General features: G+C 34.2%; 2 protein-coding genes across 2 annotated transcripts in view; both read right to left on the bottom strand.

The window, feature by feature from the left end:
- Positions 1-16,311, bottom strand: part of LOC120773727 (netrin-A-like) — a 610,257-nt gene that overhangs the window by 386,753 nt on the left and 207,193 nt on the right. The window lies entirely within an intron of this gene.
- LOC120776076 (netrin-B) overlaps positions 1-16,311 on the bottom strand; it is a 243,434-nt gene that overhangs the window by 66,735 nt on the left and 160,388 nt on the right. The gene's annotated exons all lie outside the window — the stretch shown is intronic.

The raw sequence follows: 16,311 nt of genomic DNA, 5'->3' as shown, positions 1-16,311 counted from the left end.
TTCAACCCCAGTCAATTTTCTTTCGTTTGACACCAAAATCATTAAAATCGCTTAGGATTTGCGAAATTGCAAAAAAAATCAGTTCTGATCACTCTATACCATTCAATTAACCGTGTCTGCATTTTCAATAGTTTTTCGCAATTTTATTCAACCCCACTCAATTCTCTTTCGTTTGACACCAAAATCCTCAAAATCGGTTAAGATTTGCCGAAATTGCAAAAAAAAATCACTTCTGGTGACTCTATACCATTCAATAATTTTGTTCCATAGTTTTCCTCGATTTTCTTCAACCCCACTCAATTTCCCTTCGTTTGACACCAAAATCGTTAAAATCGGTTAAGATTTGCCGAAATTATAAGAAAAATTCACTTCTGGTCACCCTATACCACTCAATAATTATTTTCCATAGTTTTCCTCGATTTTCTTCAACCCCACTCAATTCCCTTTCATTTGACACCAAAATCATGAAGATCGGCTAAGATTTACGAAAACTGCAAAAAAATCACTTCTGGTCACTCTATGCCATTCAATAATTATTTTCCATAGATTTCCTCAATTTTCTTCAACCCCACTCAATTCCCCTTCGTTTGACACCAAAATCGTTAAAATCGGTTAAGATTTGCCGAAATTATAAGAAAAAATCACTTCTGGTCACTCTATACTGTTCAATAATTATTTTTCACAACTTTTCTCAATTTTCTTCAACCCCACTCAAATCCCTTTCATTTGACACCAAAATCATCAAAAACGGCTAAGATTTACGAAAACTGCAAAAAAATCACTTCTGGTCACTCTATGCCATTCAATAATTATTTTCCACAGTTTTCCTCGATTTTCTTCAACCCCACTCAATTCCCTTTCATTTGACACCAAAATCATCAAAATCGGCTAAGATTTGCCGAAATTATAAGAAAAATTCACTTCTGGTCACTCTATACTGTTCAATAATTATTTTTCACAATTTTCCTCAATTTTCTTCAACCCCACTCAATTCCCTTTCATTTGACACCAAAATCATCAAAATCGGCTAAGATTTACGAAATCTGCAAAAAAATAACTTCTGGTCACTCTGCCGCGTTTCCTCGATTTTTGTCAATTTCGCAAACCTCAAATTACACCAGGCACCCAGAATCGCCCAGTAGGTAGCTGCCGCAAAAAAATTAAATTTCTGTAGCCTATCCAAAAGGCGCAAATGCTAACTGCCTTACCGGCAGCTGCAGGACAACCGGATGTAAAGGATGCTGGACGTTTACAGGAATAACTTCTGTAATTCGCAACCGATTACGGTCATTCGGGCACCAAATGAAAGGGCAGACGTGCAGCATTAAAATTATTCGCTACACAATGTTAACGAATCACAAATAAAAGAAATATTTTAAATGAAACGTGAGAAAGCCGCTCTATGATCAAAATTACTAATTTTACATTTGTAAAACAAGATGAAAGGTTCTTCATACTCCTGAACCATTGTAATACCCTTTATAAGTAAAATCTGCTACAACACAACCTTTCATACTTCCAAAACTCTGCGCCAGGGTACTTTTTATAACCAAATACTTTTTGCTTAATTACCATGTGTCTATATTATGTGAAAGTAAATGCATCGTAGTACTATTTGCTAAAAGCGTCCACCTTTCGTTTGCCGCAAAAATTTTCGAAATCGGTTGAGTTTTACAAAAGATATACCCAATTAATCGAATGCAATGCAATATCCGGTGTTAACTGCCTTACCGGCAGGTGCAGGACAACCGGATGTAAAGGATCCTGGGACGTTTACAGGAATAACTTCTGTAATTCGCAACCGATTGCGGTCATTCGGGCACCAAATGAAAGGTCAGATGTGCAGCAATAAAATCAGTTGCTATTCAGTGTTAACGAATCACAAATAAAAGAAATATCTTGAATGAAAGGTGACAAAACCACTCTACGATCAAAACTACTAATTTAACATTTGTAAAACAAGATGAAAGGTTCTTCATACTCCTGAACCATTGTGATACCCTTTATAAGTAAAATCTGCTACAACACAACATTCCAAACCTCCACAATTTTGTACCAGCGTAGTTTTTATAACCAAATACTTTTAGCTTAATTGCCATGTGTCTATATTATGTGAAAGTAAATGCATCGTATTACTATTTGCTAAAAGCGTCCACCTTTCGTTTGCCGCAAAAATTTTCGAAATCGGTTGAGTTTTACCAAAGATATACCCAATTAACCGAATGCATTGCAATATCCGGTATTCAAGGAAGTTGAGAGAGCGCCTTTGGGGTATGCTACAAAATTTTTTTTATTTTTGCGGCAGCTACCTACTGGGCGATTCTGGGTGCCTGGTGTAATTTGAGGTTGGCGAAATTGACAAAAATCGAGGAAACGCGGCAGAGTGACCAGAAGTGATTTTTTTGCAGTTTTCGTAAATCTTAGCCGATCTTCATGATTTTGGTGTCAAATGAAATGGAATTGAGTGGGGTTGAATAAAATTGAGAAAAGTTGTGAAAAATAATTATTGAACAGTATAGGGTGACCAGAAGTGAATTTTTCTTATAATTTCGGCAAATCTTAACCGATTTTAACGATTTTGGTGTCAAACGAAGGGGAATTGAGTGGGGTTGAATAAAATTGAGGCAAACTATGGAAAATAATTATTAAATGGCATAGAGTGACCAGAAGTGATTTTTTTGCAGTTTTCGTAAATCTTAGCCGATTTTGATGATTTTGGTGTCAAATGAAAGAGAATTGAGTGGGGTTGAATAAAATTGAGAAAAGTTGTGAAAAATAATTATTGAACAGTATAGAGTGACCAGAAGTGAATTTTTCTTATAATTTCAGCAAATCTTAACCGATTTTGAAGATTTTGGTGTCAAATGAAAGGAAATTGAGTGGAGCTGAATAAAATTGAGGAAATCTATGGAAATAATTATTGAACAGTGTAGAGTGACCAGAAGTGAATTTTTCTTATAATTTCGGCAAATCTTAAACAATTTTGAAGATTTTGGTGTCAAACGAAGGGAAATTGAGTGGGGTTGAATAAAATTGTAAAAAATTATGAAAAATGCAGACATCGTCAATTGGGTGGTATAGAATGACCAGAAATAATTTTTGTTTTGCAATTTAGGCAAATCTTAACCGTATTCGATGATTTTGGTGTCAAACGAACGGGAATTGAGTGGGGTTGAATAAAAATTGTGAAAAATGCAGACACGGTTTATTGAAAAAGAAATTTTTGCAAGGTACCACTTTTTACTCACCCTTCGTTTAGTAATATAATTAAAACAAAAGTTTTTTAATATAATAATTTATTATAAATTATTTCATACTTAGCATGTTATTTAATATTTAATTTGTACTTAAATTAAGGGTTATTCTAAATAACTGTGGTGTATAAATAGCATTACCATGCATATATTCATTTGATATACACTTTTATTCAGCCTTTTCAATAAAAAAAAATTTGAAAAATTATAACAAATTAAGTTTATGATTTATGAAAAAATTTGAGACAAAATATGAAACTTATTTTTAAAAGGTATTATTATTTAAATAAATATTACTAATAATTCTCACATTTTTTATAAAAGAAATTTTTGTTACAATCAACATAGAAATATGTGGACAAGCAGACAATAACCATAGAAAAAGGGCAAAAGGTTTCTTCGTAGCCATACGCTGCGGCTAAATGTTTAAATTTGTACAACAAACTGTAGAGTGCGTAGCCAAACTTACGGCGACGGGCTCGGACTCTAAAAATAACTACTTAATACAGACGTGAATACCACAATTTTATAGTAAAAGCAATTACTATTTCAAACAATAATTCGTATTAAATTTAAATATTATTAAAACAAATAAATATTTACAATAAATTGGCGATTTGTCACATAGTTTTACTTGAGTCATGAAATTATAAGGCCAAAAGCTGTCAACAATCTATTCACGGCTTTCGTTTGCATATATTTTTCGCAGCCTCTTTTAGATAATATTGTAATTAAATATTGATGAATATATTCCTTAGTATATTATTATATATTTTTGGTTATCTTTTTATTTAGAGTGTCCGCAGTTTTGTTCGGTTTAAATTTATAATCATCCTAAAGGATGTTTTGGAACTTTCTTATATTTTCTGCAGCCGCTTTTAAATGTACGCTGCATTCGTCATCTTCAGCGCTAATATGGGTAATATGGTACAACCTTTGAAAATATTAATATGCATTTCCTATAATAATACTGGATTTTCCAATGAGGATGATATGATTTCTAAGTGTCATTCCGGACATTTTTAATACGTCGGTAATGTTTATAATTTCATCTTTGAAAGATATACCTAAGAACGTTTACAAATTATTAAATTATATTATCAAAATAATCGTTCTGCGAATTCAACTTTTCGTGCGCTTTGCCAGTTTATAGTCATAATAATCGTCCACCTGTGCTCGGCTTTCTTCGAGCTGTTGAAAATTTTGATCGTACATTGTCTTTACATAATGTTCAAGTGCCTATAAGACAAAGAACCGCTCAAAATAATGAAAATACTGCTGCTTTTCAGGCAAGTGTTGCTGAAAGGCAATTTGTCGCCTCCAAGACGTTCTCAAGAATTGGAATCCTCTAAACCCACAACCTGAGTGATTTTGAGAAAGGATTTAGAATTGCATCCATATAAAATTGTTTTCACCAAAGAACTGAAGCCCTTGGATCACCGTAAACATAGCGAATTTGCTGATTTTGCCTTGGAACAACATGAAAACGATAACGCTGTTTTTAAGAAAATCATCTCCTCCGAAGAAGCTCTCTTTTATCTGAGTGGTGTGATAAATAAAGAAATTTGTTGATTCTGGTGCGAATAAAATCCACAAATTATTACATTCACTTAAATTAACAGTTTGGAATAGTTTTTGGTCAATTGTAATCATCGGGCCTTCTTTCCAAAATTAAGCTGGTGACACCGTTACTGTCGATGGAGAGCGGTAAAGATCGATGGTAAGCAACTTTTTATGGGCGCAATTGGCAGAAGTTGATCTTGACAACGTCTGGTTGGAATTAGATTAAGTATATAAGAAATTAGTAAAATTTGAAAGTATGACCTAATGGTGATTTCATGTATATTTTTGTGAACCTAGTACGAGTATTAACAATGTAAAGTCCTTAAACCAATACTCAGACCTCCGTTATATTATATTCGATAACACTTCGTGGCAAAGCAACACAATTTGTTTGAAAATTAAAAGTAAAGATTTTTGGTGGTGAATGTTTTTAGAAGGTTATCTAAATATTTCAAATAAGAATACAAACATTTCGTTGCGCATATTTATCACATATAAAAAGGAACCGAATATTTTCAATGTACTGTGAAAAGAGGCATATATAATAGTTCTCTTAGTATTATATTAAAATGCATCTCATATTGTTTTCGTGTACCTGAAGCATAGAATAATATTGAAACATTATCAGCTTTGAATAGATATTTGTATGTTCAATGACATCCAGTAGCTAACCTGTAAAGCCCTCTTAGTAGCAGAAAGATAGGCCTCTGAAACTGTCGATCTTCCAGTCGATCTAACGAGCAGGTGTCAAGCAGTACTCACTATTTTGTGAAAAATTTTCAGACAGTAGTGGGAAGAAATGTCAAGTTCACATATGATACACAAAGATTAGGCTTTTCATCAACGCTGAAGTACACGTCTTCTTAGTTATAAGCGCAGCTATCGTAGATACCATAATTGTGTGATGTAGGATGACGAATATTGTGTAAAGGTTGTCGACTAGTAGCATCTATCTTACGAATATTATAGAATAATAGCAAGTGAATTTGTTAGTGAAAATAATATGGAAAAATAAACGCATATATGTACATCTATACCTATGCATGGAAGCATGTGCATTGCAAACAGTGGTGGATTTCCTTGAACAAAAGACGTAAGCATAAAGTTTTCTGGTGTCCATCTTTCACTTGTGCTCAAAGCATACTGTGTCAAACAATCACAAAATTGTTTGAGTATTTTTTAGCAGAAAATTTTAAGTTGCTTATGTCTTAGCTGATGTTATTGTTGTAGTTGTAGCGGCAAAAAATATTCTTGAAGCAATTTCGAAGAATGGTGCGGAGTTAGTTGTCCTTGGCTGGTTAAAAATCCAAGTTCAAGTCTAAGACTGCCTTGGGAACGGCCATAGCTGATATGCAATCCCACTTAAGTGTACAACACGAGATAAAAATTAATAAAATTCTCCATTGAAAAAATAGTGAATTCCTTTTTACTAGTCCTGCCATGTTGCAATTAATCATCATTATTAAAACAAATCCCACTTTTGTCATCCACAAAGAAAAAAATACTTTCTTTGTCTGCAAAAGTATAAAATATTGACACAGTGGTTTAGATACATATAAGCATGTGTTAAAAATGAACAAAAACCCATAGCAAATTAGCTTTACAAATTGCATTTCAACAAACTGCCATTCGAACTAATTTGTTCAAATTAGTCAGCAGAAACTGCATTTTAAAAGCAGCTCAACGAGACTAACATAAACTAAGCTGCAACTACTTTCAACAGCAAAGCAATGGGCACCTGTGAGGTCCATATATAAAACTAGAAATATGTTTGTGGGGGACTTTACGCTTAAATATACCTACATATGAGAAATATGCATATGAAGGTGCTTGTGTATGTGTAAGCATAGGTATTTGTGTCCAAGTCAACGTAAAAGTCATTAAACCAAACGGGATACCCAGTCTGCACACATCCAAAAACATTTGAATACGTGAAGTAGAAATTTACATGTATGAGCACACGTTTATATATATATTTACTCTACATATTTGTCAGTGCACCGTTATCGCGTTAAATTTGGCATGGCTATGCGCCACTTGCAGTCCATGCTATTGCGATTCCCAGCAAGTTGAACACGTTTCATTTGCATTTTATGACAAAAACTTTGCACAACAACAAAAACGACGACGCAAGCTAACTTCGTCTGCCTTAATATGCATGCAACAACATACGTAGCAACGTATGTGTAACCTGCCAGTAAATTGCCACAAATAAATTGAGTATATAAATGCATGCAGGTGCATATGCTTGGCTATATATCTACATATACATACATATATATACGTATACATAGGAGTACATACATATACAAATATAACTTTATATATGCACATGTGTGTGTGTGCTCATGCGAAGTTATATGGTGCTCGCTTATTCATTCCTTCATTTCCGGCTGCCGTTTTTACTGCAGTTCAACAATTCAACTCCATAATATGTTATAAAACTTTAAGCTGTGTAAAGACACATACACACATATACCTACATATGTATGGGTGCATATGCATTGCAAAGTGACATGTGAAGCACGTGTTTGTGCCCATGGACTTCGCCTGCGTTGAGTTAGTATATAAATAAATTGAGTTTTGTGGCGCAAGAGGACATTGCTATTATCATGCCTCAGGCGAACTTTAAGGCTACTAACAACAACAATAACAAGTGTATATATTTTAGCTAATACTGCAGGGAGTAGCTGTGGAGTTGCGCCTTAGATAGCAGCACTACGGAGTTCCTCTTTTGAGTTTAAAAGCAAAGGAATTTCTGAATATTTTGTTTTAGAAACAGATTACTGAGATTGTCAAAATTTGTAGCGCGTTTTCGTTACAAGACAATAAAACACTATAAATAATTATTATATATTGGGAGTTATTCTAGGTCAGTGACACACTAGGATCTGAAAGGAAGTTGAGAGCACATTTTTCTAAGAAAGAATGTCATAGCTTAAATTTATTTGGGTTTTCTTAATTTGCAGATTCAGATCCATACAAAATTTTCAGAGAGTGATTGTAGAAGTCTTATTTATCGTAAGATTATAAAGCATTCAGTGAGAATCTAGAGGTTACAAAGAAGCTTCCACTCGCGATCTAAAAAATAGTTGAGGAAACTGAAGGTCATCCTAACGGAGAGAACAAGAGTGTATAAAATCAGATTCTTAGCTGACATAAGAAATTGACAGCTATTAACTTAAAATTACCTTATTTGAAGATGATTTACAATAACATATTAAATATATCAAATGATTGATTCCCAATTTGAAGTGAAATCCCTTCATTTCTACTAAGCAAGTGAAGAATCTTAAACAATATTGTTTCAATATTAATGTATAATGTAACAATATCTAGTTTCTTAAAGGGTTACATGGGATTCCTTTATTTGTATTTTTTCAATAATTTTTTCTTAAAAAAAATATTAAATAGTTTGGAAAAAAAATGTTTAAACTCGGCTCATTGCATAGCCATGTAGCCTCTCGGCAAAAAGATACGCCCGCGTTGGTAGGATAAATTCTTACAGAATCATCTAAAGTCAAAAAACACATGTTTTAGTTAAAACCTTATCTCAGAACTTGGACGAAGGAAAAAAACTTAAAATTGGATTTTTGGCAGACATTTTTTTCTAAAAATAGTTGTAATTCAAAAAATCCTTCGTCCAAGTTTTTAAAAATTGTATCTCAAAGGCCTGTGAAAATTTAATTAAGATCGGGTGAGTAGTTCTCGAAAAATCTTGCCGACCGACTTCGAAAACACAGTTTCAAGAAAAACGCGTTTAAAGACGGCGCAATTAGCCTAGCAAGGCTCGAGCGCACAAGTTCTCAAGGCTGTGTCTCCGACACTATAACTCAGATAAATTTGAAAATTGAGGACAATATTCTAGAGATGTTGTAAAATTTAATAAGATAATAAAAAAAATCGATTTTTTGAAACCCGTAAACCCATGTGACCCGTTAATTTAAAATTGTGCAAATTTAGAAAACAATTCAGTGATAATTCTCGGAAATATTTTGAACGATTATCGATATTATTCTTGAAAAATATTTTTTTGTAAGAATTTTTTCAATATGAACTTTCATTACCGGTAATGGATCAAAGTTCTTCGGGCCAATATCGGTTAAGCGCAACAATTTAGCCAGAAAACTGTTCGCGAAGAAAAAAATCACAGAACTCCTAGAAAACAGAAAGATTCTGTCAAGGGAATGGTTATATCGAACAGTTCATTGTTCAGACTTTTTCGAGTTGATCTACACATCGAAGCCTACCAACGGTCAACTACTTGTCTTCTAGGAAGCGCTTGGTATAAAGTAAACTAAACAGTTATATTATCTTGTATACTCCACCGCTTACACGATTATAGCGAAACAGATACAGAAAAGCGATTTCTTCAGTGACACGCGACTCGACTATGACTTTTTATACAGATGAAAAAATCTTCACTTTTGAAGAAATTTTTAATGAGCAAGACAACAAAAACTACCAAAGACGCAAAAAGTGTTATTTCAAGGATTCAACATACAACTGTTGCAATGGCTTTATAGGAACTCTTGTGTGAAAAAGCGATTAAAACTTAGGAAAAAATATACAGCAACGGGTTGATTTTAAAAGCGTAGTAGTTAAACAATACTCTTTTCGATAAAGAGCAGTAAAATTTTGTTCCAGCGCACCGGGAAAGAACCACTCAGCAGTGGCTTAAAAGGAATGTTCCTGGTTTCAGTGCGGCAGGTGATTGGCCATCTGGAAGTTGAAATTTTACCCCATTGGATTACCGCTTGTGATTAAAATCAAATAGCATGGCCTATCGAATACCATACAGGAGTTCAGAGAGTTTCAAGAAAACTTTAATTCGAACAGCGTCGTCAATACGAATAGAAACTGCTACACTACATCAATGGCCGAACCGTTTGGGGGCTTATGTAAAAGCAAAAGGTGGTTATTTCGAATAAAATTATGTATATCGCTCATTTAATATTTGCATTATTTAATAGAATTAACTTTATTAAAAAATGTATAATAATTTAATTTTTATGACGCTCTGAACTTGTAACAGAACATATGGCAAAGCATACTTAGGTTTTATATTGATGATGCTCGTTCGAAAAAATATGTATGTGTATAGGTAAATTAAATAAATCAAATATATATGTGCATATGAAATTCGATCAAAATGGAATCAAAAAAAACACGTTTTGGTTTAAAATAAATATAAATCCATCAATCACATTCATCACATAATGTTGTGAAACTTTTTGTTAAATAATTAAATTTTGAATGGAATTCCTTGGTAGTGCCAACATATTTGAATATTTCAGAGTTCTCTTTTCAACCAATATATTTATTTATCTACTGTTATCCCCAAAGTGTAGCAATGACAATCAGGTCAACATAGCTTAGCCATTATCCACGCAATTGGCTTCAATAGTGATGTATTTTATTTTAAGGTCTGTACAAATTTTATAAACTGATATATAAATATATGTATGTACATATAAAATTGCATCAATAGAAATTTTTCAGCGCCACTGTTAGAATTTCCATCCTAAATAAAATAACTACAGCTTTGAATTCCTCTATTCTCTTATATTGGTAGAACAACAAACAGCTTGACCACTCTGCACCACCCACAAAATATTATTGTTTTTATTGTGCGCTCTATTGTCATAGTTTTAGCATTGTTATTATTACTTGTAGTCCTGCGCAAACACAATAAAAACAGCAACAACACTGCTTTAGTGTTTTTCACTACAAAAATTTGTTTTCCCCCATTGTGGCATAGTTGTTGCTTTAATAAATAATTTTAGTTTATTTTGTTTACAAGATTTTACATCACATCAACAACAAATCGTTAGGGTTGGTCATGTTCGGGCACCTAATAAATATTCACTCACCAACTGTGGGTGTGCACGACTGCATGTTTGTATGTCTAATGGCACACTAAACCATTTCCGAGGCAATAAATGTGCTGTAAATGTATTTTCTACACAAAATTTATATGCGGACCGAGCTGAGAGGGCGGGAAAGGCGTTTCGTGTCAGTCAGGTAACAAAACTGAGTAAATCACTTATGTACGTTTGTAGGTGCTCACCACCCAGTATGCCATGTCTAATTGGACAACGAGGCAGGCAATATTGACACTCTGTGTCACTAGCAGTAAGGCACATGTTCGACCGCTGCACCATTTATGCACACACACGTACCGAATTCACAAGTCAAAATCACATTTTTGTTCGTTCGATTGGCACTTTATTTATAGTAGGTGGCCTCCAGTTTAGGCAAATGCTTGAATTTATTGTCAACAATTTTTTTCACACACTAAGCGCACACTTACATACTATTTATGGTGTGGCATGTAAGTTGAAGCCATGTGCTTCTCTTTGATTATCGTTGCAAGTAGAATATTTTGCAGTCTCTTTACAAAATATTGCTGAACTCAGGCATTACAATGTAGCCAAATTGTCTCTGATTTTTGAGTTGAATTATTTTATATAAATGTGTGCAGTGCTTTACTTGTGTGTGTGTGTGTGTGAAGTGGTGAAGTGAAGCATTTTATTACACATTTTTCAATTACGGAATGTAAATCTTGGGTAAGCAGAGTAAATTGCTTGCCTCTGTCCAATAACAAAGTGCGGTTTTGTAACTTAAAATATTTTAAAGAAGGAAATATTTCTAAATTCGTTTTACTCTAAAGTTTCATATTTCATGTGAAAGCAATTTTGGTGAAATTTGTGTGAATTATTTCGGTTTAGGGTTAAAAGAATTTGATTTCGAAATTTAAAGGAAAACTTTTTTCAGTTTTCGCAATATCACACGGCTGGATTAATAATTTAAATGAATGTTTATACCTTGTGGAAGGTATATTAAGTTTGCCGCATGGTTGCAACATCCAGAAGGAGACGATAAAGACCCAAAAAATGTATACATAAATAATCAGGCCCTCAGTTTTAATATATCGATTTGAAATTTTTATACGTTCTTCTCTACCTAAGGAGCTGTTCATACAACTAAACGAGGACTTGATTCCGGTCCCTGCATGGAAAACTTTTTCATATGGCAAGATATCTTAAAGAAATTTGACATGTCTATATATCATACAGCTGCGGTCTGTATGGATGTATGTTCTTTATGTCTTTGTAATGAGTATCGTATATTCGTGAGTACTAAAAAGTTAAGGGACTATGCCAGTGTGACACTTTCAAAAAATCGATTTTTTTACTTTTTCGATAGTTTTTATTATCAGAAATATTCTTTAAAATCGGCAAGAGTGTATCTTGAATAGTTTTTTAATGGCAGTGATCTAAAGAGCGACCGCTCGCAAGCGACATTTTTCGAAACTTCTGGCGTCATAACTCAACGAGAAATTGACTAATCGACAAATTGAAAACAAAATTGAAACTGGGTATTCCTGAATATATTTACTATATAATGACCTACGACCTTTTTAACTGGTTGAAAATTGTCAATTTGGCATTAAAACCACGACCATTTTTTAACCTAAAAACAACAATTTTTTCACAACTACGCCATTTTGTTAATTTTTTGATATTTTTCGAAAATCGGAGGTCATTGTATAGAATATATCTTCAACTTTAATAAATTTTTTGACTTTTTTGTTTCAGCTAATCATTCGGCCGGAATTATATCAGCAGTTGCGAATATATTTTGGCACTTCCGAAAACAGCACATAACTGCGTTATTTTCCAATATTTTTGTAAAAAAAATTATTATGTTCAAAGAACTTTGAAACATTCTATTGAGTCCTGTCTTTTAAAAATATTCACGAAAATCGCTAATTTTTTTGGGTTACACTGGTATAGCTCCTTAATTGACAGAACAGACTGGAAACACCATACAATGACTATTGTAGAAGCGTTTAAGAGGTAGAAGAGAAGCGACTGTAGAATATTTTCTATGCAAAAAACATGGCAACCCATCGGTTGAGTGTTTCCTTATGGTGCCTTGGTGGTTACATAGCTAAAACTTTGGTAATGATGGTTCAGAGTTGCGACAACAAAGTGAGGAGATCAGATGGGCTTCTGTATCATGAGCTTCCAAAATCGATTAAAATACTCCCGGTAGTATCATAATCGACCTCCTAACGACTGAGGTGCGTTAGAAACCACTTAAATATTTTTCTATTTACACATAGATAGCGTATCGTATTAGTAGTTTCAATCGTTTTTTGAAGCTCATAATACAGAAGCCCTTCTAATGCCACCAAGCAATGAGATATTAGGCTTCGCTGTTGATTTGGTTGGATAGCTGGATTTTACATTTTATTTTTTACGATTTGGATTGTAAATAATCAGGTTGATCTCAACTCGCAGTAAAAGCAACTTCTTCTTGGACTGTTCAAACCATATTTATGGCATGCAAGGCTTCTATTCATAGGTCATCCCATTAATTTGCTTTTGAATATATCTGTGAGCTTTTAAATGGTTTAAAATTGCTTCTTGCGTGAATCTCAAAAATTTTGAGAGCACTTGGAAAGAGTCTTGATAGCGTAATACTTGCAGGTTCTCATCTGCAAACTCTTTTGGCTGTCCCAGGTCCTTTCTTCCAACCCAAAATCATCACATGGTACATTCACGCAGTTAGAGCATGTTTGAGATATTACGAAATTTTCAGCACTTATGCGGAGTGTTGGAAAAAAAGAATAAAAATAATTATAGTATATTTCAACTCATATTTTATTCTAAATTTAAGGTCCTTTAAACTTTCCAATAGACAACGCACGTTAACAAAAAACCAACAAAGAAATGCAAAACTCGTCTTCTTGGAATTGGATTTAAATATTCAATTTTTTTATTTTTATTGTGTGTGAAAAGGTGCCGACCCGGACCTAAAAAACACGAAGTATTATCCCCAAAGGGAAATGAAAACAAAATAAACAAATTTCCACTTCCGCGAGTGCCAACATGTATTCAGCCAAATTTTTAATGCTTTTGTTCTGTGAATCTTTTAACGGGTTTTTCTACCGACACGGTGAACCAGGTGAATGCGAGAGCGAACACTGGGAGCAAAACAGAGCGTGAGCTGGCCAAAGAGGCGCATCGCAACGTAATTCATGCACATATGCATTAATGTTAGGCTGTGTGTGTGTGTTCGTGAGTCTGCGTGCGCTCATAATTCAAACAATAAAAACCTTTGCTTTTATTTGCCGAAAAATGCTCATAAAATTTAATTAAATGCGCGCACAAGTTCATGCATAAAATTCACATAATAATAATAAATTTAGCAGCGGCGGCTAGCGAACGAACAGAAACCCAACGCAAAAGCAACAAAAACAAACAGAAAGTGACGCCACAGAAAATAAAAGCGCTGAGATGCTGCCAAGCTAAAACCAAGTCACTAGCTGACGCAGTGACTGACTGACTGTGTGACTAAGGTGCCCATGATGTTCTTGTTTTTGTTATTCTTCTGATTGTTGTTGCTTTCGGGACCACATAGGAGTCACGGTGTGCATTAAAATTTATTACCAAAGCAGCCAAATAAATGCGCAAACAGCACAGGCAGGTAAATAACAACAACAACTATACATGATGGCAGCAGGAAGCGTAAAATATGCGGAGAAAAGAAGCAGAGCAACAAAAGGAATGCTCACAAGCGCCAACTTTGTGCCGCCAAGCAGCCAAACAACGAAAAGAGCACGTGCAGCATGCAACACGCGAGCTCAGGTAGACCTTTGCCAACTCATTTTTACCGTATTCTGCGTCACACAGCCGAAGCGGGGAAATGTTGAGCGAATAAAGTAGGAAAATATGCGAGAATAAACACAAATCAGTCACGAAGGTTATGCGGAAGTGAAAGGGCAGTGGGCGAGAGCATTATAGGCTGTATAAAAATATAATAAAATTTACAAAAACAATCGCTGTCAGTTCATTAAAAGGGTATATAATGAAATGCCGTCACAAAATGCGAAAATTAACGGTGCGTCAAAAATTTTATGTGGCAGATAATGTGTGTCCTATACTACGTATTACAACAAAATATTATTATAAATTCGCTTGACCCTAAGAACAATCACGCACATGCGTGGACAAACACATACTTACAATATATATATGCATATACATTAGGGTGCTTCAAAATATTTTTTTGAATTTTTTTTTCAACTCTTACGCCTTCAAATTTTAGTGATTGACAAACACAAAAACCTCCCTCACGCCAGGCGCTGTAGCTTAACTCTAAAGGGTCGCCGTTTTGTTTTTTGTAGGTTCCCATACATTTAACATAGGAATTGTCATTTTTTTATTCAAACTGAAATTTCACCAACTAATTTTCGTTTCTCAAAAAGAAAGTTCACTTTTCAAACTTTAGAAATTTCTTCGACAAAAATTGATTATCAAAATTAGACGATTAAACATAGTGATTTGAAATTTGGAATTTTTTCAATAAAGAATAGAACAAGTTTCTGAAAATAATAATTTTGTTGCGGGTAAGAGTTGGAAAAAAATTTCAAAATTTTTTTTTGAAGCACCCTAATGTATGTACATACACATTTCAGGAGGCTCCCTGAAGCCAAGAGACACGAAGGCAAGCAGTAATTCAGTTTATGTTGTTGTTGTGTGCTGCTCTGGTCATGCATGCTTCCTTAATGAATTTTAATTAATTGCCCATCTTAAATGTGGCTTTAATATTCAATTAACTTGCATCGCTAGGAAATCTCTTAATAGCCTTAAAAATATAGCAAGACGGCAGGCTATGCCATTAATTGACTATTCGGAAGGCACGAGCGCTGCTTTGAAGATTGTAGTATACACGAACGGCAAATATTTATATATATAGAAACTTTGGATTTGTTACAAGACGTTATGAATATAAAACTGACTACCGCTAGACTTGTGTAGAGGCACTTGATTACTTTGGTGTATTTTTAACTGAAAGGATATCTAAAATTTTTATTTAAATATTTAATTTTGTACGATATGGCCTACTCAAAATTATGGGACGAACAGATGTCGTATCCTTAACACACAAATAAATAAAGCACAAGTTAGAAAGAACCTACAAATGGGTTCACTATGATGACCGAAACCATTTTATGACTCCACTCATCTATAAAAGTATTAGAAGAAGCCTTAGCGATAGATACTACGTTGCTTAAGAGTCGTATCAAGCTGCTATGTTATTTTTGTTCAGTATTGTTTGGAATTTCATCATGGGCAGACTTACGCCTAAGCGACGTTTACAAATCGTTCAAATTTATTATATTTATTATTTTATAACATAATTGGCCTACTGAGCGTACTATTCGCAACACCATCTTAAGACCCAGCTTTCAGTATTGGCCAATATTCGGCGAAATAGACCACGTCCAGCATACAATGAAGAAAATATAGCAGCCGTAGCTGAGAGTGTACACGACCATCGCGGAGAGTCGATTCGGCGCTGTTCGTGGAGATCTTAATTTGAAAGCGTACAGAATACAGCTTGTGCAAGAACTGAATTCGCCTGAACTTCCTAAGCGACATCGCTTCGCTCTGTTGGCTCTTGCAAAGTTGCAACGTTT

This window comes from Bactrocera tryoni, chromosome 4, assembly GCF_016617805.1.
Source record: "Bactrocera tryoni isolate S06 chromosome 4, CSIRO_BtryS06_freeze2, whole genome shotgun sequence".
Classification (NCBI taxonomy): Eukaryota; Metazoa; Arthropoda; class Insecta; order Diptera; family Tephritidae; genus Bactrocera; species Bactrocera tryoni.
Note: the sequence above shows the minus strand (reverse complement) of the source record. Positions and strands in the feature narration are given on the sequence as shown.